This window comes from Protobothrops mucrosquamatus, unplaced genomic scaffold, assembly GCF_001527695.2.
Source record: "Protobothrops mucrosquamatus isolate PMUCROS unplaced genomic scaffold, P.Mucros_1.0 scaffold1553, whole genome shotgun sequence".
Classification (NCBI taxonomy): domain Eukaryota; kingdom Metazoa; phylum Chordata; class Lepidosauria; order Squamata; family Viperidae; genus Protobothrops; species Protobothrops mucrosquamatus.
In genome coordinates this window covers 182,055-194,537 of record NW_015387722.1, presented here as the reverse complement: position 1 = coordinate 194,537, position 12,483 = coordinate 182,055, and positions in this window count along the sequence as shown.

Genomic DNA, 12,483 nt, shown 5'->3' with positions numbered 1-12,483 from the left:
GAGAATTGAGAGAGAGAGAGACAAACACACACACACACACAAAGAGGAGAGGGGAACTGCTGGGGCCGGCCCGTATTGAAGAATATGGCCGAATTTACCCGGGCTGGCCGTATATCGGCGTATAACACGCACACATCATTTGCCCCCTATTTTCAGGGGGAAAAAGTGCGTGTTATACGCCGATAAATACGGTATATTAATCCATATGCATTTAAGGCAACTTTCATCTTTAGTTTTATGCATTTCTGCAGAGGTTTAGTGATTTTTTACATATAATGTAACTCCACCTCTTCTTTTATTAGGTCTGTTTCTTTTGAACAGTTTATATCCTTCCAGTAGTGCATTCCAATTGTGAGTTTCAACTCACCAAGTTTCTCCCATAAGCTTTCTATAAAATTATTTTTATAAGAGCTCTCCTATAAGCTTCTTTCAGTATATATTGTGTCTGACTTAATATATTTTCTTTTTAGAACAGTTTCCATTGCCATCATGTTTTTAAGAGAAGCATCCACACAAATTTTGCTATTTTCCTACAACTTAATTTGACAGGGATGACAAAAGCCTTTCACACTACAGCTTCTGAACTGACTCTTGTTTTACATGTAAAAGGTGTCAAAGATATTTCAATCCCACCACAAAGAAGAGAAATAAATGAGGATAAGGAATTGTTGGGGGGAGCAATAATCTCTTTAGAGTGCTGAGAATCTCAACTACACAAAACATCCTGAAGGGGGATGGATGGATGACAGACTGACAAGCAAGCAAGGATTTGGAAAAGAAAAAGGGAAATGGGAAATTATGATGCAGCATTTTCTCACAATAGTTCTATAAAACCTTCTGCTTACATGCCATATTTTTCTAAAGATTTTAGAAATGTTTTGAAACAATTTTTTGCTATAAAAATTTGTAATATATCAGGAAATGGTATGCCACTTGTATTCTACCAAATAGATGTCTGATTATGATACATATTTTTCTACAGATTAGTTCTTGTTAAAGCTTGAAATAACATTTATTTTTACTATATTTTGAATATCTCTTCATCAAGTTTCAATTTATCATTAAAGCTTAAAATAATTCATTTAAATTACAGTTGCCAACAGTTTATAAAGAGAAACATCTACTGATATATTTTCCTCCTGCTCCAATCTGTTAACTCTCTTGGGGCTCCTTTTGCTCTTAGAAAAATACAGAGACAGATATTCTCAAACAAATAGATAGATCCCAGACACATAGCTTTCTTTGAAAGCTTCAGTGACTGAATGCCCACAACTCCAGGAAGCAGGCTGTTCCACAGTGCAAGAGCTCTCAAGGTCAGAAAAACTGTACTTATTTTGAATCTGGATCTTCTTATGATTTTTGTTCTATTGTCAGGAATTACAGACATAAAACGTTTTCTATGCATCAGCTCTTCAAATATTGGAATATTGCTATCCACATTTTTTCTTAGCCTCTTGTTCTTTAGATTTAAAAATGCCCCTTTATTTTAACCATTCCCAGTTTCACTATCTTTATTGCTTTTCCCTGCACTCTTCAGTGCAAGTCTTCAGTGCCCTTCGTGTATTGTGGCAATAAAAACTGAACATAATATTTCTGCTTCAGTCTGACAATGCGATGTTAATCCTATGCCTTTACTGATGTAGTAAAATATCCCATATCTACCATAAACACATACAGTTTTCACAGTTATATACCTATCTTTTAAAATAGTATACCACACTACATAAATGCACTTTGGATATTCCTTGGTCTATTAATGTGAATAAAAAAGAAAAGAAACTTTGTAAAATAATATACTTTCATTATAGAAAATAAATGAAGAAAACAGAGTTTGCTCCAGATTTTTTAAATAGAAAATAGTTAACTTTGCATTTCTTTTTAAAATCTGAACAATGATTTCATACCTTATTCACAGCAACTGAGATCATTAGTTTATCTAGCTCAGTAATATATCCATGTGGCATTATCTCCATATTATCCACAGTGGCATTATCTCCCTCACTAGGCTATAATTCTTTATAGCAGCAGTCCCCAAACTTTGCAGCTCGATGGCCCGGTTGGGGGGTGGGGAAGAGAGGAACCAGGCTGGGCGAGTGTGGGCTGACATGCACACACATGCACACACAGCTCAACTGCAAGTGGAGCTGTGCATGCGCTTGCACGGCCCAGTTGTGAATAGGTTGTGGGCTTGCACAGCCCAGTTGTGAATAGGTTACAGCCTGATAGTGGGCCACTACCTGGGGGCTGGGGACCCTTGTTCTACACCATGCTTTTTCTCCTATCTTATTAGGAGATACTAGGAATGTACTACATAAAAATTATCTATTCCTCCCTCCCTCCCTCTCTTCTTCCTTCTCCTTGTCCCTCCCCCTCATCAAATCAATAACACACTTATAGCTTATTCTTCTCATTCAACAAAAATTGCCTTAGTCACTTCTATTTACACAAAATAATAAAGAACATCAATGCATATATATTTCTAGTTAAGGCAAAAAGCTATATTTGGGTGGATCTCTGTAGGATGCTATATTCTTCTAAGGAGTCTTTCTCCCTCAAGACTGAATTTTAAATAAACTTCATTCTCTACATAATGTCCCAAGGTTACTAGAATAGCCAAATAACTAGATCAGGCATTATTTTCATCACAGCATCACCTTCTTAATAATTTGGACTGATGCGGCCCTGCCCTGCCTTGCCCTTTAATCTTTATTGGATGCAGAGTTAAAATTCCATCTGACTAGGCTTTATTGAGATAACTCTATATAGAAAAAATAGCTTTTAGGAAGAACTATGCTTTAACTTTACATTATTTAGTAGAGCAATATACTGTTAGAGCACATTCAGTACTTTATGAGGTTGTATTGATCTCAGGTGTTGATCTCAGGTATGAAGATCCAAACAATGGGAGAACTCTTCTACAGTATAAATATAAAACTTCCATAGATATACAACTATTTTAATAACCTACAATTTTTAAGCAAACTCTTGGCTAAAAGTGTAATGTAATGCACATGGACCCTGAAAAAGATGAGCTCATTTTATGATATGGAAACACTAGAGAGCTGAAACAGATTTTCAGGATTAAACATTAACATTTGCCAGTAGTGTAACAGAAATTCCAGCTGGAAGAAATTCCAGCTGGAAGAGATGTCAGACAAAAGTGCATTTTGGCACTTCGTTAGTTAATTTGTTCATTAACTTGCTTCAAGCAAAATTAATAATCCAGCCATTCATCCTCCAAAACTGATTAGTAGATGTGTTTCACTCCTCTTCTATACTGATAATGCAGTACTTCATTCAGAGACATAATTTGGCTTGAGGCAGGTGCTGTTTCAGTTTACCAGATTTTGCCAATGTTGGTAATAGATTATTCTAAAACTTAAGTTTACACTTAATTGTAAAGCATCCTGTGATCTACATGGGGCAATTAAACAAACAGTTGAAAGAATAAGTTTGGTCTTTCAAATATTTAGGCATTAGTTTTTGCACACCATTGGCAAATGCAAAACATATGCTAACATTTCATTTCATGCTGAAAATCTGGTTCAGCTCTTTAACTTTTCTATATCGTAAAAGGATCTCAATTTTTCAGTGAAGATTCATGTTAAGATTTTTGGAATTCAGCTGGGCCCACAAAGACCATTTATTCCACTACAAAAAGTTCCGTTCCAACATTTGAGAATTATTTGCTGGATCCCCCACTATGTCCTTAATGTAATCTGAGGTCAAGAAGCTGATATACCATAACAGAAACAACTGTCTGGTCCTACATTCTTTCCTATTGGCTCAAACTATATTTTTCTCAATTTTCCTGACTGAAAGAACTTTACCTCTTTTTGGAACTTTACCAATTTCTTGATGACAAACGGAAAACTATAGATCTGTCATTGACAATTATTCTTTCAATGGCTACCTACCATTTTCAAACAGCTCATTCTGGATTTAGTTTCAGATGGATTGGTCAGTCCTTTTTAAAAAACTTTTTAAAAAGTTTTCATCTATTCCAGGGGCCTTTTAAGGAGACTTTGGCTCATCCAAACTTAAAAAATCATCACTTGATCCCACCTGTCTAGACAATTTCCGTCCAGTTTCCCATCACCCTTTTCTAGGCAAGATGGTAGAGAAGGTGGTTATTTGGCAGTTTCAGAGGGTCCTGGATGAAACAGATTTTCTAGACTCTTTCCAAACAGAGTTCAGGCCTAGTTATAAGACAGAAACAGCATTTGTAGATGCTCTCTGGCCAGAGCAGGATGGGGGAAATGCATTCATCCTTGTTCTCCTTGACTTCTCAGCAGCCTTTGATACCGTTAACCATGGTATCCTTTTGGGCCAGCTACAGGCTTGAGGCTGGGCAGCAGTCTTGTGCTGGTATGGCTCCTTTCTCCAAGGCTGGTCTTATCCAGTTGATATGGAGAGATCCAGCCCACAGTCCCTCCTTTGTGGTGTGATGCAGGGCTTGGTGCTCTCTTCTTCCTTTTTTACATCTGCATGAAGCTGCTCGGTAAGATCATTCACCACCATGGGTTGAGGTATCATCAATGCACTGATGATACTCAACTTTATATTGCCACCACCCTCCCAGTGATCCAAGTGATTTTGTGGCTGCCTTCTTGAGGTTACTGGAAGATGTGAGGGTCTGGGTGGCTTCAACTGAACCCTAGCAAGACTGAATGGCGTTGGGTGCATGAAGCTTCAAGAACTGGGACTTTAACAACTTTACTTCAAGGTGGGTGGCACTATCCAATACAGACCAGGTTTGTAACTTGGGGATTCTCTCAGACTGTGACTTCTGCAGATGGCAGTTGTGGCTAGGAGAGCATCTGGACTACTGCAATGCAATAGAAGGGGCTACCCTTGAAGGGCATTCAAAAGCTGGTGCAGGGTACAGTGCTGTGAGCAGTTCTTGGGGCCTCTAGTATGGTCCATGTTACACCACTGCTGTAACATGATCTGCAGTGGCTGCTGGGTGTTTCTGGGTGTAATTCAAGGTTGTGGTTATTATTTTTAAAGCCCTGAAGGGAGCCACCTCACTCATTAGGACTGGCCTGTTCCACCTGTGCTAGCAGGGGGGCATGCTGCAGATCCCGTCAATCAGAGAATTTTGGCTGGCAGGATCCAGGAAGAAGAACCTTCTCTCGCATGTCTCCTGCTCTGAGGTACAATTGGCTCCCACCCTTCTGACCTTCTGTAAAGGTCTAAAGACCTAACTCTGCCAGCTGGCTTGGGGCCCCAATGGAAAAATATCACATTGGAAGTGCATCCTACTCCCTCCCTTCCATCTGTTAACCGCAATTTCACTTAGATGATAATTCTATTTTAAGGTAATCTCTTACTTTACTGAAGCTCAGGGCTGGAAAGGGCAAAGAAAGAAATGGCTTCAATTAGGGTGGGTTCTTGCCTAATGGGATTTGGTTAACGACAGCAATGAGGATTGCCGGGATTGCCATTGTTAAGCAATGAAGTCATGTGATGGCACACTTTATGATCACATTGCACAGTAATGAAAATTCCAATCCCAATTACTGCTGTAAGTCAAAGGACTACTTGAACCTGTACATAATAGAGCCTATGACAGAAAAAAGAAATATGCCCCTGGGGCAAGAGAATATTTCAGTTTTCCTCTCCTTAACTGAACCATACTAAGAATTCATCAAGTCCATAATTCAAAATCAAGAAATAGAACTATTTCAGAAAAAATAAAACTATTTTAGTATATAAATCCAGATATAGCATTAATAAATTTGAATTCCATTTTATATGCAATGGCTATTCCCTACTGCAATGGCTATTCTTATTTTATATCATCATCATTGTTGTCAGCCATTCAGTTGTATCTGACCCTCCACCTTGGCTTCAACTGATATTTTTTGTGAGGCTTCGTCTAGGATTTCTTTGTTATTTTTGCAGTCCATGGGATGCGTAATAGTTGCCTCCAGCACCACAGTTCAAAGGTGTTTACCCTTCTCCTATCTGCCTTTCATAGAGTTCAAGTTTTGCAGCCATAAGTAATAATTGGAAAAAATTATTGTATTAACTAATCTTGATTGTTAGGCTGATGTCTTTACTCTTCCAGATGTTATTCATGACAGATACTATAGTTCTTCCAAGCGCTATACATTTTCTGATCTCAGGGCTGCAGTTACCACTTTGGTTGATTTTACAGCCCAGATGAATTATTTTACTGTTTTGATGGTCTCATTGTCAATCTGCACTCTGATCTACAGTTGTCGTTATCTTTATTTTCTTGATATTAAGGTACAGTCCAAATTTTTCACTTTCATATTTGACTCTCAGGATTAACCACTCCAGATCCTCCTTGCTTTCTATAAGCAACACTGTATCATCTACATATATCAGAGGTTGTTAATATTCCTACCAACCAATGATAGATTCCTGCAAATGTGCATTTCTCATAACTATTTCTGTGTTACATGTTGAATAGTATAGGTGACAGGATGCAACTTCCTGAGTGCCTTTTTCAATTCTGAACCATTTTGTGTGTCCATATTCTGTTCTTACAGTGATTGCTTGGTCAGAGTATGACTGAATGAACTGGATATGTGCAGTGATATTCCCAGTTTTTTGAGGCAATTCTAGAGCTTGTCCTGGTCACAATCAAAGGCTTTTGTGTAGTCAATAAATCATATGTAGAGGTCTTTTTGGTATTCCTTTTCTTTTTCCATTATCCAATGTAAATTGACAATGATCACACATTCCTCTTCCTTTCTGAAATCCTGCTTGTACAGTACATCAGGCAGTTCCCTATTGGCAGTTGGATTCAAACACTGCTGGATTATCTTCAAGAGAATTTTGTTCACAAGAGATATCAAGACTATGATTTGGTAGTTGGGACAATCTTTTGTATCACATTTCTTTGGTACTGGGATAAATATCGACCTTTTTCATTCTTTTGGCCACTTACTAGATTTCCATACATTTTGGTAAAGCACTGTCAGTGCTTTTGTGTTGGTACTGGTCCCATTAACTCTGCAGGAATTCCATCAACTCCTGGAGCTTTGCAGTTAGGCAACTGATTGAGTGCCCACAGTACTTCCTTCTCTACGATATCTGGTTCGATAGGTCAGCTTCTCTTCTTATGTTTGGTGCTGTTTTTCGTTGGTGTAAAATTGTTCTGCATATTCCAGCCATCTTTCTCTGATTGCTTGATAGTCATACAATTCCTGCCCATCACATTCGTCATAAAAGGGTTTTTGTCCTTCTTCACATAAGTATAACACTCTCTTGTATGATCTCTCATGCCTGCTTCCTCCAGTTTCTTGCATGGCTCAGCCCAGTACTTTTTTTTTTTTAATCTTTCCTTGCCTTTCTCTGGAACTTTGTATTTAGTCTTCCACATTTTTTCTCTGCCACCCATGGCTTTTGCATTCCTTCTCCCTTCTACAGTCTCCATTGTAGTTTCTGATAGCCAAACTGATCAACTTCATTGGTTTGTTGTAGGTAATATGTTCTTGGGCTACTTCAGTGGTGGTTGTTTTTATTTTCTCCCACAGCATATCTGGTTGTCTTTCTATGATGTTCAAATCTATTCTTAACTTCTACAAATCTATTCTTAACTTCTATATATGCTGGGGGAATCTTCTCGACATAAAATTTCTGAATCAAGGGTAGTTGTTTGACACTGCAGCACCTGAACTTTACTTTAATGCAGTTCATGGTCTGACCTACAATTTGCATCAGGGAATGTTTTCACAGTGAGGATGGAACTTTTCCACTTCTTTTGGCATAATATATAGTTGATTCGGTTTCAGTGTTCTCCATTTGGTGAAGTCCAAGTGTATAGTCGCTGCTGAGTTGTTCAAACCACATATTCATTATGCCTAGCTGTTGTTCGTGGCATATAGTAGCTGAATCAGATATTCTACTGCCTTAGTTCATTCACCAAGGCCAAACCTATCTGTAGTCCCTGCTTCTTCCATTTGTCCCACTTTTGCATTGAAATCTCCAATAAAATAATAATGTCATTGATGTTTGTTAGAGCATGCACAGTTTTATTGCACTGAGGTAACCCAGGAGTAAATACAGTAAAGAGTGGTTTGTAATTTAATGTGGTTTATATTACACTATATCTACAAATATACACTAGAAATAAAATACATACACGTGGTGAAACAGCAAGCTCAAATACACAGTTGTTACAGCAATCAAACGATAAGAGAGAGAGAAACTCCAAGAAAAAACTTTCCTTTTATACTCAGCCTCTTAAAGGCACAGACACAGACCCTGCTGAGTCATTCCTAATATTGCATCATCTTATCATTGCATCATCTACTTTACATTACATCTTTACATAAGCTGTTTAGCTGTTAAATTATTATGCTGACAGTCCTCCCATTTAAAGCTAAACAGTTGTTAAACCAAATGCTTTTACATTGATGCCTGCTTGCATTTAAACACTTAGTCAACATATTGGCTTGAACAAATGAACAATTGAACATTTTTTCTCTGTGTACATTCCTGCCTTATACTGCAGTTCATTACTGTGTTCTTCCATTTATCCTTTTCTACTTTAGGTACTAATAACATGTCTTTATAATCACGGGGTTCATACCTTACACTATATGCTCTAACCCCACTTGCTGTGAATCGATCAGGAGGTACACCTTTATTACTACATTCAGACCTCCTAAGGATCACCTGTTCCTGAGTTTCTGTTGCTTCTCTCTTTACCTCAGGTCCATCCTCATCTATCTCTATTATTTCTTTTTTTATTACTTCTTTTTTCAAAACAAGTTTTATTAGTTTTTTCTTTTTACAACCAAGTGCTTAAGAAACAACGTGATGACAGGGTAATCAATTATCCAAGAGCAAAATCATACTTATATAATTCAAATTAAATCATTAAGAACTCCCTCTCTATTCCCTCAAATAAAATATTATATTCAAATTAATGTATTTCAATACAGTTAAATCAGTCAAAACAATCATCAATAACATTTCATCTATATAAATCCAAATCCTGTATTAAACTTTACTATTTTCAATTATTATATTCCATTTCACTACTATAAAAATGCTATTAACACTTCAGGTGTCTCTCCGTTCCCTTTTTCCTTGATATAATCAATAATCATTTATTAATATCATTTCTTCTTTTTTCAAAAATCCCTCTTATTCTTCTTTCATTACAAAATAACTATCCTTTCTAACAACAAAAATATTACTCCAACAAATACATTTCTACTCTATTATACTCTATAATCTATCAATCAATCAATCAATCAATCAATCAATCAATATCTATATCAAACTCTTTTAACCCCCACCCAAAATTGCTATATCCACAACACACAGGTTAATACACAAACAAACATATTCTTACTAAATTCAGATATTTAATTAATCTTTATTCAATCTAATGTCTTATTTACCCATCTTAAACCATAAATCAATCCGTATCTAAAAATCCTTTTAAACCTGTTATGTAGAGTTTTGGATCACACTCTTAAATCTTATTCTAGCTTTCTTTTTATACCAAGTAGGTTTTCATAACAGCACCTCTATATCAACAAGTAAGTCTCTTTTTGTACCTTGTAGTATTATTTGGGTCAAGAAAGAGCGTCCCCTTCTCTGTTTTGGAGACCCGAGTCCTTTGTAGATAGTCCCTTGTTGTTTTAAAGATTCAAGTCTCGACGTTTGGATCTGTTGAATAGAACACTCGATTATATCTAATTTTGTAATTAGTAGTTGATTATCCAGGCTATCATGGTTCTCAATTAGTTGTACTTGTATGTCGATTTCTATTGGTTTTAAGATTGTGAGTGATTTAATTACAGTCCTTTTTTGTTCATCAGAAATCTCATTAGATTGTGTATAAAATGAAGTAGAATCTTCTTTAATGTTGATTGGTTCCGCGTCTGTTGTTTTTTGGTCTGTAGAATGCTCAGATAGAATCTGGAGGTCAGTTTGTAGGTTCAAGGTAGAATTTCTGTTTTTTATTTCTGTAGTACTCTCTTTTATTTGCAAACATATTTGCTCAGTAGTTTCATAATGTTTTTCCAATATAAGTTTGCAATTAAGTTGTGAATAGGGTTTCTCCATTTCAATAGTGATTAGAAACAGTCCTGTTATCTTTTAGTAGAGGCTGTATTCAAAAAACATTTAGCCAGTGTCACCCCCAAAAATACAGCTGTTGAATTTCTTTGTCTTTTCCCTTTTATGATGATCTGAAAGTCAAAGCCAATTTCAACATCAAACAGAGAAAAAAGACAGTTGCAAGTTTAACTTTCTCCACAAGGTGTCCTCAGTAGACTATGAAATCTCCTCCCAGACACCAAAAATGACGTTAACAAGATCAGAAAAAGAAAAAAAATATTCTTCACATATAGACTAAATCCAGTAGTAAGTTCAATAATAAAAGTTTTTTCAAGACCCCAAGTAGATAAAAAAGTAAAAAATAGTCAGTTAAAGTTAATTCAGTCCATTTAAGCTTCTTTTCCCACACTCACAAACGCTGCTTTCTTAGAGCAGGGAATGCTTTTTACAGGAAGCAAAAAAGAAAAGAGGACTAAGAGAGGGGAAAAAAAAGTCTCACCCGGATCAACCATGGTGGTTCTTGCACTTAGATGTTCTTCTGACTTCTGGTTACAGCAGCAAAGTGATCAGCCATTTTACTGGCCGATCTTTCCTCCGTCTGCCCTAAGGAGCATTTCTCATACCGCGGACGGAGCTGCCGCCCTTCCACACTCGACAAGGGCCTCCTCAATTGTAGTCGCCACTCCAGGGTGACTTTTTGATCCGATTAAGGGTCTACCGGTAGAGCAGTGGTTCTCAACCTGTGGGTCGGGACACCATTTGGGGTCGATCGACCATTTCACAGGGGTCGCCAAGCAAGGCTGTCCGCCATTTTTTTTGTCTGCCATTTTTTTTGTCCGCCATTTTTTTCCCCTTTTCTGGCAGGTGCCTTACCTCCCTTGGGCTGGGCCAGCTGGTGGTCAGCCTGCTCCGTCTCTGCCACTTGCCAGCTATGCCTCGGTCGGTGCAGGGGGCGGAACCACGCATGCGCGGCGCTCCCGGGCAGGGAAAGTCCTCGACTTATGACCGGTTGGGTAGTCCTCGACTTACGACCGGTTTAGTCCTCGACGTACGACCAGTTTAGTCCTCGACTTACGACTGGTTTAGTCCTCGACTTACGACCGGTTGGGGTCGCGGCATTAAAAAGGTTGAGAACCACTGCGGTAGAGGGAAAGCAGCCGGCGAAGAGAGCAGTCTCTTCGCATGGCTGCAAACGCTGCGATCTGGAACTGGAAGCCATCTATCTCTATTATTTCTGATCTGCTATCCTGTTCTTCCTTTGTTGGGTTTTGTGTAGCCTCTCCTTCCTGAGAACTAACGCTACTTGTTGGAATGAACACTTCAGTGTTAGCATGCACCCTGTTCCAATTATTTTGCTCTGCGAAACTAGCAGATCTTGAAATCACAACCTTCCTTCTCCCATCTGAAAATCTATATCCCTTGGAACCTGGCTCATATCCCACAAATCTAAGTTTCCTGGCCTTTTTCTGTCCTTTCCTTCTGGTGCCTTTGGGAATATGCACCCAGGCGTAACTGCCAAATGTCCTTAGATGTAATATGGAGTTTCATTAATAGCTACACTCCATAGCTAAACTAAATAGTTGGCTGTTTTTATGGCTTCTCCCCGGTACATGTTACTCATTCCTGCATCTGCCAGCAGTGAGTCCTTCATGGTCTGCAAAACACCATTTCTCCGTTCAGCTACCCATTTTCTGCTGGCATGTATGGGTTTGTACGTCTATGCTTTATGCCTAAATCTCTCAGCCACTTCTGGAAATTATCAGACATGAACTCTGTTTCCCTGTCTGTTTGCAGCTGGCATATCTTGTGACCATACCTTCTCTCTACAAAGTTCACCCATACTTAAACTGTTGTAGAACTTCAGTTTTGTTATGTTGTCCAGTCTATCTGGACCCTCTCCAGTCGGGCTTCAGGCCGGGATACAGCACGGAAACGGCATTGGTCACGTTGGTGAATGATCTCTGGAGGGCCCGGGACAGGGTTTATTCCTCTGTCCTAGTTCTTTTGGACCTCTCAGCGGCTTTTGATACTGTGGACCACAGTATCATGCTGCGGCGTTTGGGTGAGTTGGGAGTGGGAGGCACTGTTATGCGGTGGTTCTCCTCCTTCCTCACCGACCGTACACAGTCTGTATTGGCAGGGGGACAGAGGTCGACCCCAAGGCCCCTAACTTGTGGGGTGCCACAAGGGTCGGTCCTCTCTCCGCTTCTGTTCAATATTTATGTGAAGCTGCTGGGGGAGATCATCCGTGGCTTTGGGGTGGACTTCCATCAGTACGCTGATGATACTCAGCTGTACATTTCCACCCCGGGCCACCCCAATGATGCCCTTGACGTGATGACCCGGTGTCTGGAGGCCGTAAGGGTCTGGATGGGGAGAAACAGACTCAGGCTCAACCCTTCCAAGACCGAGTGGCTGTGGCTACCGGCG